At 43.2% G+C, this 16,636-nt stretch overlaps 1 long non-coding RNA gene across 1 annotated transcript in view; it reads left to right on the forward strand.

Moving 5' to 3' along the window:
• LOC143676170 (uncharacterized) overlaps positions 1 to 16,636 on the forward strand; it is a 74,162-nt gene that overhangs the window by 55,029 nt on the left and 2,497 nt on the right. The gene's annotated exons all lie outside the window — the stretch shown is intronic.

Raw genomic sequence — 16,636 nt, forward strand, 5'->3', positions numbered from 1 at the left:
TGGATTACCACATGTGTAAAAGAAGCTTCTTCCCAAATAATTGCACATTTAGGCTCCTTTTTAATCTCAAATTTTTAAAGCTTGATCATTGGTCTTAAATGTATATATCCCTATACTTTTTCAGGAAGACTTTAGATTAGCCTGGAAATTCTCTTCATTTATTTTATTGAGCCTGGTATTTCACTTCTCTGCAATTTGAGCTCTGCCAACCAGTACAGAAAAGTATAGTTTCTCCTGCATCTGTCAGCCAAAGGAGGTTTGTTTACTCTGTTTGGCAAATCAAGATGACTTGGTGACTCTTTGCTAGGACCTCTTTGATGCTGATGTGTCGGAAAACACTTTCACAGGCTACTAGACCCTGTTATGCAATTTTGTGATGGAGGCTCAAGTTAACAATTCACATTGCCTAGGAAGAGTCTTGACACCTTGCTATTTTTGAAGAACATGGTGGTGCTTTGTTTTGTTGTGTCTGTCCTTGATCAGCGCAATTGAATATTTACTACTCTACTGCATCTCTCTTTGGCATGTATCCTTTTCAGGGAGCTGCAGGAGGTGATAGTTGTTAACTCCTTAATCACTTCCTTATTTGTCAAAAAAGAAATTTGACTGGTGAACAGCCTCCCAGACCAGTTATGGTGGTGTATTAACAAGCATTTCCAGCACCTGGATATCAGTACAAATGATTTGGGTGCTTTGGAGGTTAAGTATAGTCTAAATCTTGGTAAAAATTCCTCCCTTATTAAAGTGCTATCTACATACTAAACACACTGATCTTTCTACCCACAGTTACTATCTCATTTTATTAAAAACAACTGAGAATATAATGTCAACTTCAAATCCAGAGGATCTCAGAGCATGGGACTGTACATTAGTTGCCATCAAAGGAGCCACTGAAGGTCATGCTGTGAGGTGTATTAATTCTTCCAACATTAAGTCATGTATAAATGGCCTTTATTGTTATTAAACTGAGGCTCTTAAAAGACCCATTAACTCTGGTGACCACATACTGGCACAAAAATGATAATTTTGCTTTATGTAAATTGAACCCGCAAATGAACCCGCAAACTGTCATCATATTGCTTTGTACCTATGATCAAAATAACAAATGCCACTGTTTGACTGTATCTTTACTCTGATTTCTCAGACAAAATCTTGGGGATAGCTGAGCAATTCATATCTCATGGATTGAAGACAAATTGCCTCAATGAAAATTCTATTATAGCTTAAGAAAATTATCCCTCTGAATTTGACTTACTGAAATCGCTGGGAATATAGTTATCTAGCGATACCTGCTTAAAATGGCAGTGGCAATGGGAGGTATTTGGAAAGCTTTGTTCCACTCAGTTGCTACATATAACCTTTGGAATTGCAACAGAGAGCAGGAACACATAAAAGTTTCAGTGAAGCAATAAGTGAAATTTGAAATGAAGCTAAATTTAAGGAGTAAATGATACTAGACTTTTGGCAAAGAAAACACAGACATTTTAAAACAGACAAGGGCACAGCAATTTATATAAATGAGGCTGTTAAAGCAGTATGATGCATAGTACGAAGGACTGTTTAAAGTATTTTATTCCCAAGAGCAGGTCCAAAACTATGAGGTGTAGTTGCTAAATATGAGCTGTCAACATTTACAGTTCATTGCCTAAAATTTGGATGACTATAACAAACTTGTGTGCTTACACTGAACAGTTTATCTATAGTTTCATGACAACCATTACTGGCTTCCATGTTAACCTTGATAATTGGCCATTTTCAACAGTCAGGTCCACAATTATTTAATGTTATTAAGTTGGCAAAGCTTGCATTTTGTTGTTCCCCCAATTCTTTATTTTTTCTTGGGACAGATTTTCCTACCCTCTTAATTTTTGTTCACATCTTATTGTGCCCAAGTGTAAGTCACTCTGTTACTTGCCAAGAGATATATATGTGTGATGTTTCAAATAGGAAATTGAAAGGACAAAAGGCGTTTCCTTGCTATTGGACTTGGAGTCTTCAGAAGTCACAGAGGGGTGTGAATTATGACTGAAGCTGTATAGGATAGGTGTTAAGGCTGAATGCTTGCCTTGAAATCTTGACTTGGGCAAATTACTTAATCTCCCCATGCTTCCCTTCCTTCACCTGCAAAAAAAAAGGAATAATGGCAGCATCTCCCTCTCTGGCTTTCTATAAGAAGTCAGTGAAATTACATATGACTATCATTTAGCATACTCCATGTTGTACATGGTAAATGACTTGTAGGGGGGTGCACCAGCAGAAAGACCGCACAATATCAAATTGCAAGCCAGTTAGGAGTCTTTATTAGCCGGCTGGTGTCTGCCTTCCATCTCCACTACTGGGGTACCAGAATGCAGCCCCCAGCCTGATTTTGTGCAGGCTTTTAAAGGTATAAACCACATCCTGGGGTTTCTGAAGCAACTGAGCAAGCAAGCAAGCAGGGACAGAAGCAGAAAAGGAGTGGTTAGCTCTTTTGCAATAACAGGATGCTTGCTGGGTTTTGTGACCCTGATTTTTACTAAGTTTTTAGCAATGGAAAATTTTCTCAACCCTTCACATTCCCCACTGATTTTTTTACAATAGAATCAAATCATTGTTTCTTTGTCGATAGAGGGACTTGCTGATAATGGGGTTGCAAGACTAATAATTTTACAGCTTGTATTCTTTTTTTAATATATGTGGTGAGGCAATTTATGATACAAGGACCAATCAATAACCCCAGTAGGATGAGGACTACTGGACCTGCCACAGCGGAAAGCAGAGTTGTAAGCCATGGGGACCAGGCGAATAAACTTTCATACCAGTTGCTTTCAGTTTTGTGCTGTTCTTCTCGCTCTCGCAACCTGTTACGAACTAAGGAAAGACCATTTTTGATTATTCCTGAGTGGTTGGTATAGAAACAGCACATTTCCTCAAGAGCCATACATAGTCCCCCTTGTTTTAGAAATAGGAGGTCTAGCCCTCACCAATTTTGGAGGACTACTTTGGCTAATGAATCTAGGGAATTTTCCAGTCGACCCATGGAGCTTTCTAATTCACTGAGGTCCGAATCTACTTGCTTACCGAGGATTTTGAAATTCTTGTCTCCAGTGAGAAGGGCAGAAGTTCCTATTGCAGTTGACCCAGCAATGCCTAACCCGACTAAAAGGGGCACTAGGATAGGAGCTCACTTGGACTGGTAAGTAATTCCTAAGTGTTCTCTACCCCCCTCCCCAGAGTAGTAATATACTTGTGGGATAATATGAACTAAAATGCAGAACTCCCTTTCAGCAGTCATGATTGGAGGAGTTATGAAGGGGGTGATTCCAGGGGCTACAAGGAGGTAGTCCCCACCAACTGGGGTGTCCTCTAGAGATATGAGGAGTCCGCAAGAGCTACTGTAAGGGGATTTCATTAAAGTTTTCAGAATAGATACAGGTTCCTTGGCCTTGGAGATTGCCTAGAGTGAGCTTTGGTTCTTGTCCCCATTTACACAGATGCTGGTTGTGCGCTTCTTGTGCTGAGAGGTTTCTGACATGAGTTTCTGCGAGACCTAGGGAAACATTAACTCCTATCCCAGTGTAATAAGGGGGTTCAGGATTTAAGCAAAGCCAACAATCTTCAATAGTATTCACTTGTGTGCTATTCATAAATTGGAAGACTGAGTTCAACATATCGAGTAGGGACTTTCTAGGGGAAGGGGAGAAGTCAGTCTTTGGGTTTCGGGTAATGAGGCTCGGTGGGCTGGAGTTGTTTTTAGGTGAAGGTATAGCCCTAGGTGCAGGGAAAATAGACTGTACAGGTCATAGGCCAGGTTGAGGGCCCTATTTGGCCCAATGGAATTTACTGGTTTGCGGGGAGAAAATCTAGATTGTAAAACTGATGCCAGGGTCGTGGCCTGCTACATAGAATCTGAGGCCCCAAGTTTTACCACTGGCCCAGGTTTGCATATGCCAGGAGGGGATTTTGATGATGGTCGGGTTACACGAGCCAGTGGTGCTGGCATTTGGACCGGGAGATGTTATTCTAGTCAGAGAGATTAAGGGGTCTTGGTTTTTCCAGAGGGCAAGTGTTTCACAACCCCATTTTGCACAGTAAAACTCACCCTCCCCCAGACACTTAGGATTCCCCCCTTCAGGGCAGACATAGTGTTGGGTATGTCATAGACCCTGTTCTAAGGAGAGGGTGCTGCAGCTGAATCTTCTAGCCCGATACAAAAGAGGGTCCCACGGGCTCCCAAGCAGTTGACAAAGGTCAAAATGAAGAGTGGGCTGCGCTGGGGTGGAGGTTTTAGCAATAATTTGCCCATCCACTGTTCTATGTAACCCCCAAGTATAGTTTGTGAGTTGGTGGGGTTTTTTCCCAGTGGCTCCTGGCAGAAGAATTAAGGGCCCAGAGGGACACTTGGAGAGTCTTATCTTTAGTGGATCTCTGGTCCACTGGATGGTCCATCTTGCCGGAGCCTGGTCCAGAGCTGCCCTTTTGATTTGAGTGTGATAAATTCAGTGCCGCTTTCCTGCAACGTTCACCGCCGTTGGAGATGAGAGGATTACTGGCAGAGGTCTCGTCCACTGGACCCCCAAGGTGGCTTGCTGAAGTTTTTTAACCCAGATTAGATCTTCAGGCTGCAAGTGCAACAGATGTTTGTTTGGGGCAGGGTTAGTTGATCCCGGATGAGCTGCCCTTATTAGCTTCTGATTTAGCTGAGTACTGGAGGGCAAAGCCTGTAATGAATTTAAAAGAGAATGATTATTTAATTCGGCTAGCCTTTCCTCCCCTAATTTAGGAATTAGTGGGGGTGGTCATCCGAACATGATTTTATATGGTGTGATTCTTTTAATATAAGGAGTGCATTTGGCCCTCAGGAGGGCAAATGAAAGGAGACACCTAGTTTTCACCAGTCTCAAGCTGTAATTTGCTTAAGGTTTCCTTTATTGTCCTATTCATTCTTTTCACTTGCCCTGAACTCTGCAGTCTATAAATGCAATTTCCATTTGATATTCAATATTTTTGCTATTAATTGAGTAATTTGGGCGATAACGCCAGCCCATTGTTGAACCCCATTGCAATTGGGAGGCCAAATCAGGGGACAGTTTTGGAAACTAGCTTTTTTACTACTATCTGTGCTGTCTCAGTTTTGGTAGGAAATGCCTTTACCCATCCAGGGAATGTATCAGTGAAAACTAGCAAGTATTTATATCCATATAGGCCAGGTGTTACTTCCATGAAGTCCGTTTCCCGCTGCTCTCCTGGGGCTTGTCCTCTTAGCCTGGTTGCTTGGTGTATCTTCTTTCCCCAGCCGGGATTTACCTGGGCGCAGATGAGGCATCTCGATGACCCCTGCCAGGCGTGGTGCTGCAAACAGGGAATGTAATAGTCCCTCTGCAAGAGTTCAGTTAGTTTCATACTGCCCTGGTGTGTACTTCGGTGAACCTGGGCAATCAAATTGTGCCCCAAATACTCCAGTACTAGGATCCTCCTGTCCGGGAGGATTTCCCAACCATCTGAATCTGTTCTAGTGCCCAGAGTTTCTCCCAGTTTAATTTCTTCCCCAGTATATTTTGGAGGGCTCAGCAGCACTCACCCTGGTAAAACTGGAAGTATCTGCAGCGTCCCCACTGATTTTTGGGCAACTTCCTTTGCCATTTTATCAGCCAGGGTATTTCCTTTGACAATTTGGGTTTCGGCAGTCTGAAGTCCTTTGCAATGTATAATGGCTGCCTTTTTTGGTAACAAGATAGTCTCTAGTACGGCGAGTATTTCTGGTATATTTTTTATTTCCTTTCCTTCCAAAGTTAGAAGTCCCCACTCCTGATAGAGTGCCCCATGGACATGCACGGTAGTGAAGGCATATCTGCTGTCTGTGTAGATGTTGATTATCTTCCCCTTTCCCCACCTTAGGGCCTGAGTGAGGGCTATTAGTTCAGCTTTCTGGGCCAAAGTCCCATGCCCTAGAACCTGAGCCCAAATGACCCAGTCCACAGTTAATACTGCCACTCCCGCATACCTGATTCCCTCCGAGATGTAACTGCTTCCATTGGTATACAATTCTTCATCAGGATCTGGCCAGGGGATATCAGTGAGGTTGGCTCTCAGGTTTGTGAGAGAGTCTAAAATTTCATGACAGTCATGGATGGGCTTGGAAGGGTCATCATCTAGGAGCAAAGTGGCAGGGTTAAGGGCTGCTGTTTTTAGGAAATGGATTCTTGGGGGAGCCAGTAGTAAAATCTGATATTGGGTAATCCAGGCATTTGAAAGTCATCTTTCCAGTGGACTCCTAAGCAAGGTTTCCACTGAGTGCAGGGCTATTCTGTGTAAGTCCTGCTCCAAAGTCAGTTTCGTTGCCTCCTTTACTAAGATGGCCATGGCAGTAATGGCCCGGAGGCAGCTTGGCCATCTGGCCGCTACATAGTCCAGTCTTTTAGACAGATAGGCAACTGGCCTTTTCCATGTTCCTAGTATTTGAGTAAGGACCCATTTCGCTATTCCCTTGGCTTCAGCAACTTGGAGTTGAAAAGGTTTGGACAAGTCTGGCAGGGTCAAGGCAGGTGCGCTCAAGAGCTTGTTTTAGCATGTGGAATTCTTTGTGTTCAGTCTCAGTCCAGGTGAGAGCTTCCTCCTTGCCCCCTGTGCTAGCATACAGGGGTTTTGCTATTGCTACAAAGCCCAGAATCCAGAGCCTGCAATACCCAACAGCCCCCAAGAACTCTCGCACCTTTTTTTTTGTTGTTGGTTGGGGTATTTTTAGGATGGCTTCAATTCTGCTAGAGGACAGGTTTCTTTTTTCTTCCTTTAACTCATAACCCAAGTATGTTGCTGCATTGGTACAAAGCTGGGCTTTCTTTGCAGATACCTGGTAACCAACTGGGCTATTTCCTGTAATAAATTTTCGGTTGCCTCCTTACAATCAGCCAGATTTTCAGTGGCTAAAGGGAGATCATCCACATATTGTAAGAGGGTTACTGTTGGATGCTTTTGTCTGAAGTGGGCCAAATCTTGGCTCAGAGCCTCATCAAACAAGGTGGGGGAATTTTTGAAACCCTGCAGCAACCGTGTCCAAGTAAGTTGTCCCAAAAAACCCCCTTGTGGGTCTGTCCATTCAAAAGCAAAGATGGGTTGACTTACCGCAGCTAGAGGAAGTGAGAAGAAGGCATCCTTCAGATCCAGTACTGTGTACACCTGCTGACTGGGAGGTAATAAACTCAAGAGCAAATAAGGATTAGGCACAGTGAGGTGAATGGTTTCAACTCATTTGTTCACCTCCCGGAGATCCTGTACAGGCCGGAAGTCATCAGTTCCTTGTTTTTGAACTGGGAGAAGAGGGGTGTTCTAAGCCGAATGGCAGGGGACTAGAATTCCTGCTTTTCAGAGTCTTTTGATGTGTACCTCAATTTCTATTTTTGCCTTTAAACTTATTGGGTATTGCCGGACCCAGATTGGGGTGGTGGTACTTGTTAGCTGGACAATGATGGTGGGCCAGTGGATGGCCAATACTGGTGGGTTAGCTTCTGCCCAAACCCCTGGTATTTTGTCTTTAAATTTCTGCAAATAGGGACTTGGGGCCTGCTCCATTAGTTCTGTGGTCAGTAGGTATTCCTCTGATAACAGGCAAGTAAGGAGGAGTGTCAAGGGGGTTGCATTGAAGGAAAGCTCAGCTGACTCATTTTTGTACGAGATGGTGGCCTGTAATTTTTGGAGGAGGTCTCTCCCCAGGAGGTGGTATGGGCATTCTGGCATCACAAGAAAGGAGTGGGTGATGGTTCCTTTTCCCAGATTGGTTATTCTAGTTCTGGTCCATGGATAAGACCGTGTTTTCCCCATTGCTCCCTGTATGGAGCATGGGAGATTTTGTCTTTAGATATGCGCCCTTCTGCTTGTTGAAGGACAGAGAAGGTTGCCCCAGTATTCACAAGAAATTCCACAGGCTTGCCCCTGATTAGTAAGGTGACCTTGGGCTCCTGGGGGCTCATGAGAATGGAGCACTGGCCCCATCAGTCTGTCTCTTCAGTTAGGACTGGGGCGGGTTTTGGTCCTCTTGATCTGTTTTTCGGACATTCATTTTTCCAATGCCCATCATCTTTACAATAGGCGCATTGGTTTATGCCTAACTCCAATTTCTGCTTTTGGTCTCCTCTCTGTCTTCCTCCAGCTCCTTGTTTATTTTTCTGTCTCTCCTACTCAGACATTACTGATACTAGAATTTTGGCTATTCTTTTGGACTGCGTAGTCCCAGGGTCATCTCTATTGTTAAAAGTTCTCTGGGCTATTTCTACCAACTCAGACAGCACCTTTCCCTCAAATCCTTCCAATTTTTGTAATTTCTTCCTTATATCTGGGGCCAACTGGGTAACAAATGCTGTATTTATGGCCCACCTATTTTCGGCCGCCTCTGGGTCTATAGGGGTGTAAAAGCGGAGATTCATCTGGCTTCTGTATGGTTTTGCTTACCCGAGACAGGTTGGTCGGCTTCTTGGCCACTGCTCATACTCCCTGTAGCAGTGTCTGGCAATACTGATCGACAGCCTCCTTACCTCTATCTGTATCAGGATCCCATCCAGGGCGGGTGGAGGAGAACACAGCCTCCAATCTGGTGGTGTCAGTATTAAGTTGTCCATCAGGCCCCAGAATCAGCTTTTTCGCCTCTCTCTTGATTCAATCTCGCTCCTCGGAGGTGAAAAGGGCCTGGAGGAGCTGTTGACAGTCATCCCATATAGGCTGGTGGGTGAAAAAGACAGTCTCCAAGAGGGATATGAGTCCTTGAGGCTTTTCAGAGAAAGAGGAATTCTGGTTTTTCCAGTTATACAGATTGCTAGAGGAGAAAGGGACATACATCATGAACAGTGGGAGCTCCTTCCCGGGGGCAGGACCAACTTGTCTTAAGGGGAGTATCGGAGCCCCAGAAGAGTCTGGGGACAGTAAACCTGGGGAAGAGTGATAGGCTGATCAGATCCTCACGTGAGGAAGACTGAAGGTGACCTCCCAGCTCAGATCGTTCCAGAAGCCTGAGCCGTTCCCTGGATTTGGGCACCTAGAAAACAGAGGGGCTGAAGGATATGGAGGGGATCCATTAAAAGCGGATACTCAAGGGCTCCCAGTAAGATGGGGACTGGGACGTTTCATTCCTGTTTGTCTTATCAGATTTCACTAATAGGACCTGATTAGTCTGAGGGTTTTTTTTTGTCTTTTCCTTTTAGACATGACTTTAACCAGTTGGGTTTTTCTGTAATGGTCTCAATAAATCAGAATATATGGAACTTGGTCAGGATGGCCAGGGTTGCCAAAGGCAAATCCTATGAACCTTGTATGCTAAATTGAGATCTGTAGTGCCTTCTAGAGGCCACCCCACTCCAAAGGTCGGCCACTCCCATGAGTAAAAAAAGCTGAAGGTGGAAACGATCTACAGAGTCTCCATAATCCTTTGCCTTCCACTGGAAGTCCTGGAAATTCTTAAGAAAACATTTAAGAGGGGTACATGGGGAAGACTTAGACTGGCCCATATTAGCAACAGGGTGGAAAGTAGCAAGGAGAGGGAGACACAAATTACCATACAACGGCACTGACAATGAGACTAACCGACCAAATTAAACAATGATCCCGAGCAACGTCTTGCTACGGGATCTGACCATGGAATTAACGCTGCGTCCAGCCTTCCAGGTGGTCCCCAAATGGATCCAAACAAATAGTATACTCACCGGTAAGATTTCCAGAAACAAATGACTCCACCAATTTTTGTACAGTTTTGGAGAGTCCTGGGGAATCGGCCCGGTTCCTGGTCCTTACCTGGGGCAGAGGAATGTCTCTCCGAGGCCTTCGCCTAGGTTGGACCCAGTCACAGGGGTGACTCCCTGGACCTGTGGCCACCAAATGTCCCATTAGGGATCATCTCGCTGGGACCTCCAAATGTAGTGGGGTGCACCAACAAACAGACCATACAATATCAAATTGCAAGCCAATTAAGAGTCTCTATTAGCCAGCCGGAGTCTGCCCTCCATCCCCACTACTGGGGTACCAGAGTGCAGCCCCCAGCCTGAATTTGTGTAGGCTTTTAAAGGTATAAACCACATCCTGGGGTTTTTTGAAGCAAGTAAGCAAGCCAGCAGCTACAGAAGTGGAAAAGGAGAGGTTAGTTCTTTTGCAATAACAGGATGCTTGCTGGGTTTTGTGACCCTGATTTTACCTAAGTTTTTAGCAATGGAAAATCTCAATCCTTCACAAGGGCAAGGCTGGAGGAGCATGGGAAAACAGGGAATTGCAGGAAGGCAGCAATTCTCCAGAAGGCTAGAGGTGGGCTGGAAGACTGGAGGTGGGCCGGAAGGCAAGAGGTGGGCCAGAAGGCCATAGGATTGCTTGATGGCCAGAAGATGGGTTAGTCGAGAGAATCGTGGGAAAGCTGGAGAATCGCTGGGTGGCTGGAAGATGGGGGAAGGTGGGCTGTGCATGGGAAGGCCAGCAGTGTGCCAGCAGGAGGAGGATGGTGTGAGGGTGGATGGTGTAGGCGGAAATTTGCGAAAAGGGCAGTGCGCGGGAAAGGCAAAGGACCGCAGAGGGCCTGAGAGTAAGGTGGATGGCCGAAGATCTTGGGGAAAGCCGGAGGTGAGCGGGAAGGTGGACTGTCACTGCATAGCCTGAACATGGCGGTTACACCCCAGCATTGCAAGTAGGCGGGAGGATTGCAGAAAGGTCAGAGGTGCCTGGGAAACTTTAAGGTCACCGCTGCAGCCACCAATTGGTCTGAATTTTTTTTTGAATATATCAGCTATTTCTTCCATCTTCTACTCCATTCTCTGCACCTCATAAAGGTAATTAGCTGAATTTTTTTGAGCTCATCCTAGTAGTTCATTTGATATGATAAGCAGATACAGGCCTCCTTGGTTAGTCCTTTTTCTTACGCAGAAGATAGAATGCTAAAGAAACATTTGCTTTTTATTTTTGCTGTGTGCAGGCTTCAGAAATCAAACTGGGTCTCTGGCATGGCAGGTGTTGCCCACCCCAAACATGTGCTTTTGCAGTTTACTTTTTTTTTTTTACATGGGCAGGCACCAGGAATTAAAGCCAGGTCTCCAGCATGGCAGGCAAGAACTCTGCTTGCTGAGCCACCATGGCCCACCCATGCAGTTTACTTTTTGTTTCCCCCTTAGTATTATCCTCTGAAAGCACTCTATTTCAGTTCATTGAAAAACAAAGATTTGTATTATTTTTTATTTGTTTGTTTGTGGCATGGGCAGGTACCAGGAATGGAACCCAGATCTCTGGCATAACAGGCAAGAATTCTGCTACTGAGCCACCATCACACTGCTTTCTAGTTTATTCAGCGACTCTCCTATGTTGGGCATTCAGGTAATTTGCAGCCTTTGACAATTATAAATAATACTGCAAGGACTGACCAGTACCCAGGTATTTTGGATTCACAAGAAGCATCACTTTAAATAAATTCTTCCAAGTGTCATTTCTAAGTGAAAACACAAATACCTGCATAGGTTTGTTAGAAATTACCATTTCTGTCCCCTTGGGGTTGTATCATTTTGCATTCTTGCTGTTACTGTTTGAGAATATCTTTTTTTCCCAACAGCTTTGCCAAAAGAATATATTGTCAACCTTTTGAATTTTGCCAATCTGATGGGTGAAAAAGAAATTCTTTGAGTATGTTCCTATTTATTTTTCTGCCATGATTGATGTTGAGCAGTTTACAGAGGTGTCAGGGCATTTTAGTACCTTTTTTAGTTTATTTAACATTTTTGCCAATTGAAATAATATTTTTTTATATTTCTCCTCAGGCTTTAGAACTTTTATATATATTAAGAATATACAAATTGCTGTATGTTGCCAGTTGTCAGTTTACTATATTTTGACTTACAGCAAGTTTTGCCATGTGATGTAAAAATAAATATTTCTATATAGTCCCAATACTCACTTTAAATGGGAGCCTACCCATATTTCCTTTTCCTGTTTTTTTGTTGTTGTTGTGTTGTTGCTTGTTTACACTTAGGTCTGGTACATTTGGAGTTTTTTTCTGGTGTTTGATGTGAAGAATGGATCTAATTTTATCTCTTCAGCAGATAATTATACACATATTTTAACATCATATATTAGAACATATATATTTTTATTGCTAAAACAATATACAAAGCTATGAGCATTCTTAACATACAAATATTTCATACATGGTGTACAGTCAGTGGCTCACAGTATCATCACATAGTTGTGTACTCATCACCTTGATCATTGTTTTGAACATTTGCATCATTCCAGAAAAAGAGAGAAAAAAGTAAAAAACTCATACACCCTTACCTCTCCCTCATCAACCACTAGTATTTCCATCTGCCTAAATTATTTTAATCTTTGTCCCCCCTATTTTCTATTTTTACTCATCTGTCCATATCCTAGATAAAAGGAGCATTGCACACAAAGTTCTCACAATCACACAGTCACATTGTAAATGCTATATCATTATGCAATCCTCTCAAGAAACAAGGCTTGAATATAGCTCTACAGTTTCATGTACTTCCCCTCTAGCTGTTATTCTTATGCATTATAGGATAATGTCTTGACACTGTTTGATATCTCTCAGCCATTGACAGTTGATTTATTTCTCATTCCTCTCTTTCCCGTTTTAGTCAAGAAGGTTTTCATAATCCCTTGTTGCCAGGTACCATCTCATCCCAGGATGTCTATCCCATGTGGCCACAGAGATTTATACCCCTGGGAGTCATGTCCCATGTAGAAAGGGAGGGCAGTGAGTTCACTTGCCATGCCAACTGAGAGAGGCCACATCTGAGCAACAAAAGAGGTTTTGTGGGGATGATTCTTACACCTAATTTTAAGTAGGCTTATCCTATCCTTTGCAGAAATTAGTTTCATAAGGTGAACCCCAAGATGGAGGGATCAACCTATTGATTTGGTTGTCCCCACTGCTTGTGAAAATATCAGAAATTCTCCAAATGGAGAAGTTGGATATTTCTCCTTTTCTCCTCATTCCTGCAAGGGGACTTTGCAAATACTTCTTCATTCACTGTCCACCTCACTCTGGGATTCATCATGGCATCATGCTAACCTGGACAAACCAACAAAATCTTATGCCTTATTCAAGAATCCATGTGCTTATGGTATTAACTAAACTGATCATGCAAGTTAAATTGTGAAGTGTACTACCCAAAATATAAATTTTACACCAAAGAAACACCTCTCCCTTTAGTTTCACACAGAAGTTGACATTTTAGAATATGGACGATATTATCCTTTACCCAGTCTTCTGCTATGCATTAGTCCTGTACAGTTCAGCTTCATTCACATCTCTACATAATGTCTGATCACTTTTTCATGTTTTTAAAACAGTTCCTGTACAGGGTACTGCTGACCTTTAGCACTTCCAAGCTCTAACTCTGAGTCTCAGGTGTCACATAAATGCCCAAGATTCTGGGAAAGACCACATTAATTACAAACTGTTAATTATCTCAAAATTTAGAATTAATAGTTATACCTCCTGAATATATATGACTGCTATAAGAGCTTGTAATCTAGGACCCTTTACTATATACCCCAACCTGATATCCCATGCTCTCAACTTTAGTTAAACAAATTTTATATTGTAGTTAGTCTATATGATTCAGTATGATAATATTTATCTTTTTGTTCTTGACATTTCTTTCGATATGTAGTTATTAATGTTCATTCTTCTAGTCTTAGAGACTGAACCCAGGCAGGATGTGTGCCCTAGACACTGTATCCAGGAGGATGTGAGTCCTAGATTTTGTGTCCGGGAGGATGTGTGTCCTTGAACTGTGTCCAGGAGAAAGTGTGTCCTAGAGTCTGTGTCCAGGTATGTATCCTAGGGACAGTGTTCTGGACAGCATATTTCCTAGAGCTTGTATCCAGGAGTAATTGTGTCCTGAAGAGTGTGTCCATAGCAGAGCAGGTATCCTATAAACTATGCCTTTGAGGGCATGTGTCTGAGGCTCTGTCCAGGTAGGACATGTGTTCTGGAAACTATGTCCAGGCACAACTTGTGTCCTTAAGTTTTCCTGGGCAGTTCATGTGTCCTAGAGTCTGTGCCCAGGAAGGATGTTTGTCCTAGACACTGTTAGGAGGTTGTGTGTCCTAGAGTCTCTGTCCATGGGGACATGCATCCTAGAAGCCATGTCAGGAGGACGTGTGTCCGAGTGACAGTGTCCAGTCAGGTCATATCTTAGTGACTGTATCCAGGCAGGAAGTGTGTCCTGGAGACTGTGTCCAGGTAGAACCTGTGTCCTAGGGACTGTGTTCAGGCAGGACATGTGTCATAATTAATGTGTCACGGAGGACATTTGTCCCAGTGACTGTGTCCAGTATGGTGAGTGTCCCAGAGTCTGTGTGCAGGATGATGTTTGTCCTAGAGAGTGTCTCTAGGCAGAATATCTGTCCTAGAGTCTAAGTTCAGGAGGATGTGTGTCTTATGGTCCATGTTCAGGGAAGATATGTGTCCAAGAGCTCTATCCAGGCAGTATGTGTATCCTAGAAATTGTGTCGAGGAAGACATGTGTCCTGGACAGTGTGTCCAGGTGGATGTGTGTCCTCAAAACCATGTCCAGGAGGGTGTGTGTCCTAGAGGCTGTGTCTTGGAAGGATTTGTGTCCTATAGCTGTGTTCAGGAATGATGTGTATCCTAGGCACTGTGTCCTGGAGGGTTTATTTCTCAGGAGACTGTGTCTAAGAAGATGTGTGTCCTAGAGAATGTGTCCTGGAGGAAGCGTGTCCATGATGTATTGTGTCCAGGTAGATGTTTGTCCTAGAACATGTGTCCAGGAAGGTGTGTGTCCTAAAAAATGTCTGGGAAGATCATGCATCCTAGAGCCTGTATCCAGGACATACCTGTGTCTTAGAGACTGAGTCCTAAAGGAAGTGTGTCCATGAGACTGTCCAGGCAGGACGTGTGTCCTAGAGTCTGTGACCATGCAGGATATGTGTCCAGGTAAGGCCTTTTAGTCTCCAATATCTTAGAGCAGCTAGCATTAAAAACCTAAAATTGTAGAATTGTAACCCATACCAAACTCTGAAACCTATAACTAATTGTTGCAATGTGCTTTGAAATTAATTGCTTTTTTGTATATAGGTTGTTTTTCAGAAAAAAGAAAAAAAGTTGATTGTGATGATAAATGCATAGCTATATGATGATATTGTGAAGCATTTGTTGTACATTTTGGATGATTACATCACATGTGAATATGTAATATATGTCAATAAAGATGAAAAGGCACGACCATGAAAAACAAAACTTTCTTACTAAAATCTGAATAGACATGGATGCCTATTCCTGCCAATTCTATTGAACATTGTATTGTAAATTCTGGCCTGATGAATTAGGCTAGGAAAGGAAATATATGGCACCCATATTGGAAAGGAGGAAATAAAACTTTATTCCCCAATGACATGATCCTTCTCATAGAAAATCCAAAGAATCCACAGGAAAACTAACTGCTAAAAAATTGTCAGCAAAGTTGGAGCCTACCAGATAAACATGAAAAAATCAGTTGTGATTATGTACACCAACAAAGAACAAATTAAATGGAAATAAAATTCCTTTCACTCTAGCAACTAAGAGCATGCACCAGTGAAAGACTCTCCTAAATAGATAAAATGGAAATGAAACCTGTTTAAGGGAAAGTAAGTTTTTTTTTATTCTCCAAGGAAGCTCATATGATATTGAGTAGGGCCCAAATTGTCCAAGACTGAAATTCACATTTATAAAGAGGACAAATCCACAGGACCTTCAGAAATCCAACAACTTAGAAGACTCAGTCCCTGCCTTCAGCTCCCCCAGCTCTGCTTGTGACCCCAACACAGCCCTGGTCAGCTGAGCCAGGAGGAGAGCTGGTTGTATACCTGGCCATCCCTTTCCCCACCCCCTGTCCACAACTCCCCTCCTTTCTCCCTCCATTCCTTCCCCCTTGTCTGATGCTGCTTCTCCAGGACCTCCCAGACTTCTGCACAGCTCAGTATAAGAGCAGCATGCTACATCGAAGAGCAAAGCATAGTAAAGGTTTATAAAGGGGACCACAAGTACACATAGGGCAGTTCCAGGAAAGTGAGCTCTACAGTCAGAGACACCCTGGTAAATCCCAGCACTTTCACAGGAGCTACAGGTCAGTCCCTCATCTGAAAAGGAGGGTGTCAGTAAAACTCCCTCATGGTGTCATTCTCAGAGCAGAGGTGTTGCCTGTGCATCATTCAGCCAAAGGCCACTTAATAAGTAATGTGTAAATGTTGGCTTCCATCATATTCAGACACCGCTTTGTTCTTTTCACTTAGTATTTCATAGAATCCTTACAAATGCCGTAATTATAGGTGTAACCATATGTGCAGGTTTGAAATGCTGTATGTACCTTAGAAAAGCCATGTTTTTTAAAGCCATATGATTTAATCAAGAGTGATTGTTAAACTGGATTAGCTGGAGGCATGTCTCCACACATTTGGGTGAGTCTTGTTTAGTTTCTGAAGTCCTATAAAAGAGCAAACATTTTGGAGAATGAGAGAGATTCAGAGAGAGCAGAGATTGCTGCAGCACCACAAAGCAGAGAGTCCAAAGCTGGCTCCAAAGGGCCAGCGACCTTTGGAGATAAAGAAGGAAAATGCCACCCAGAGAGCCTCATGGAACTGGAAGCCAGGAGAGAAAGCTAGCAGATGATTC

The sequence above is a fragment of the Tamandua tetradactyla genome, chromosome 3 (assembly GCF_023851605.1).
Source record: "Tamandua tetradactyla isolate mTamTet1 chromosome 3, mTamTet1.pri, whole genome shotgun sequence".
In the NCBI taxonomy this organism is placed as follows: domain Eukaryota; kingdom Metazoa; phylum Chordata; class Mammalia; order Pilosa; family Myrmecophagidae; genus Tamandua; species Tamandua tetradactyla.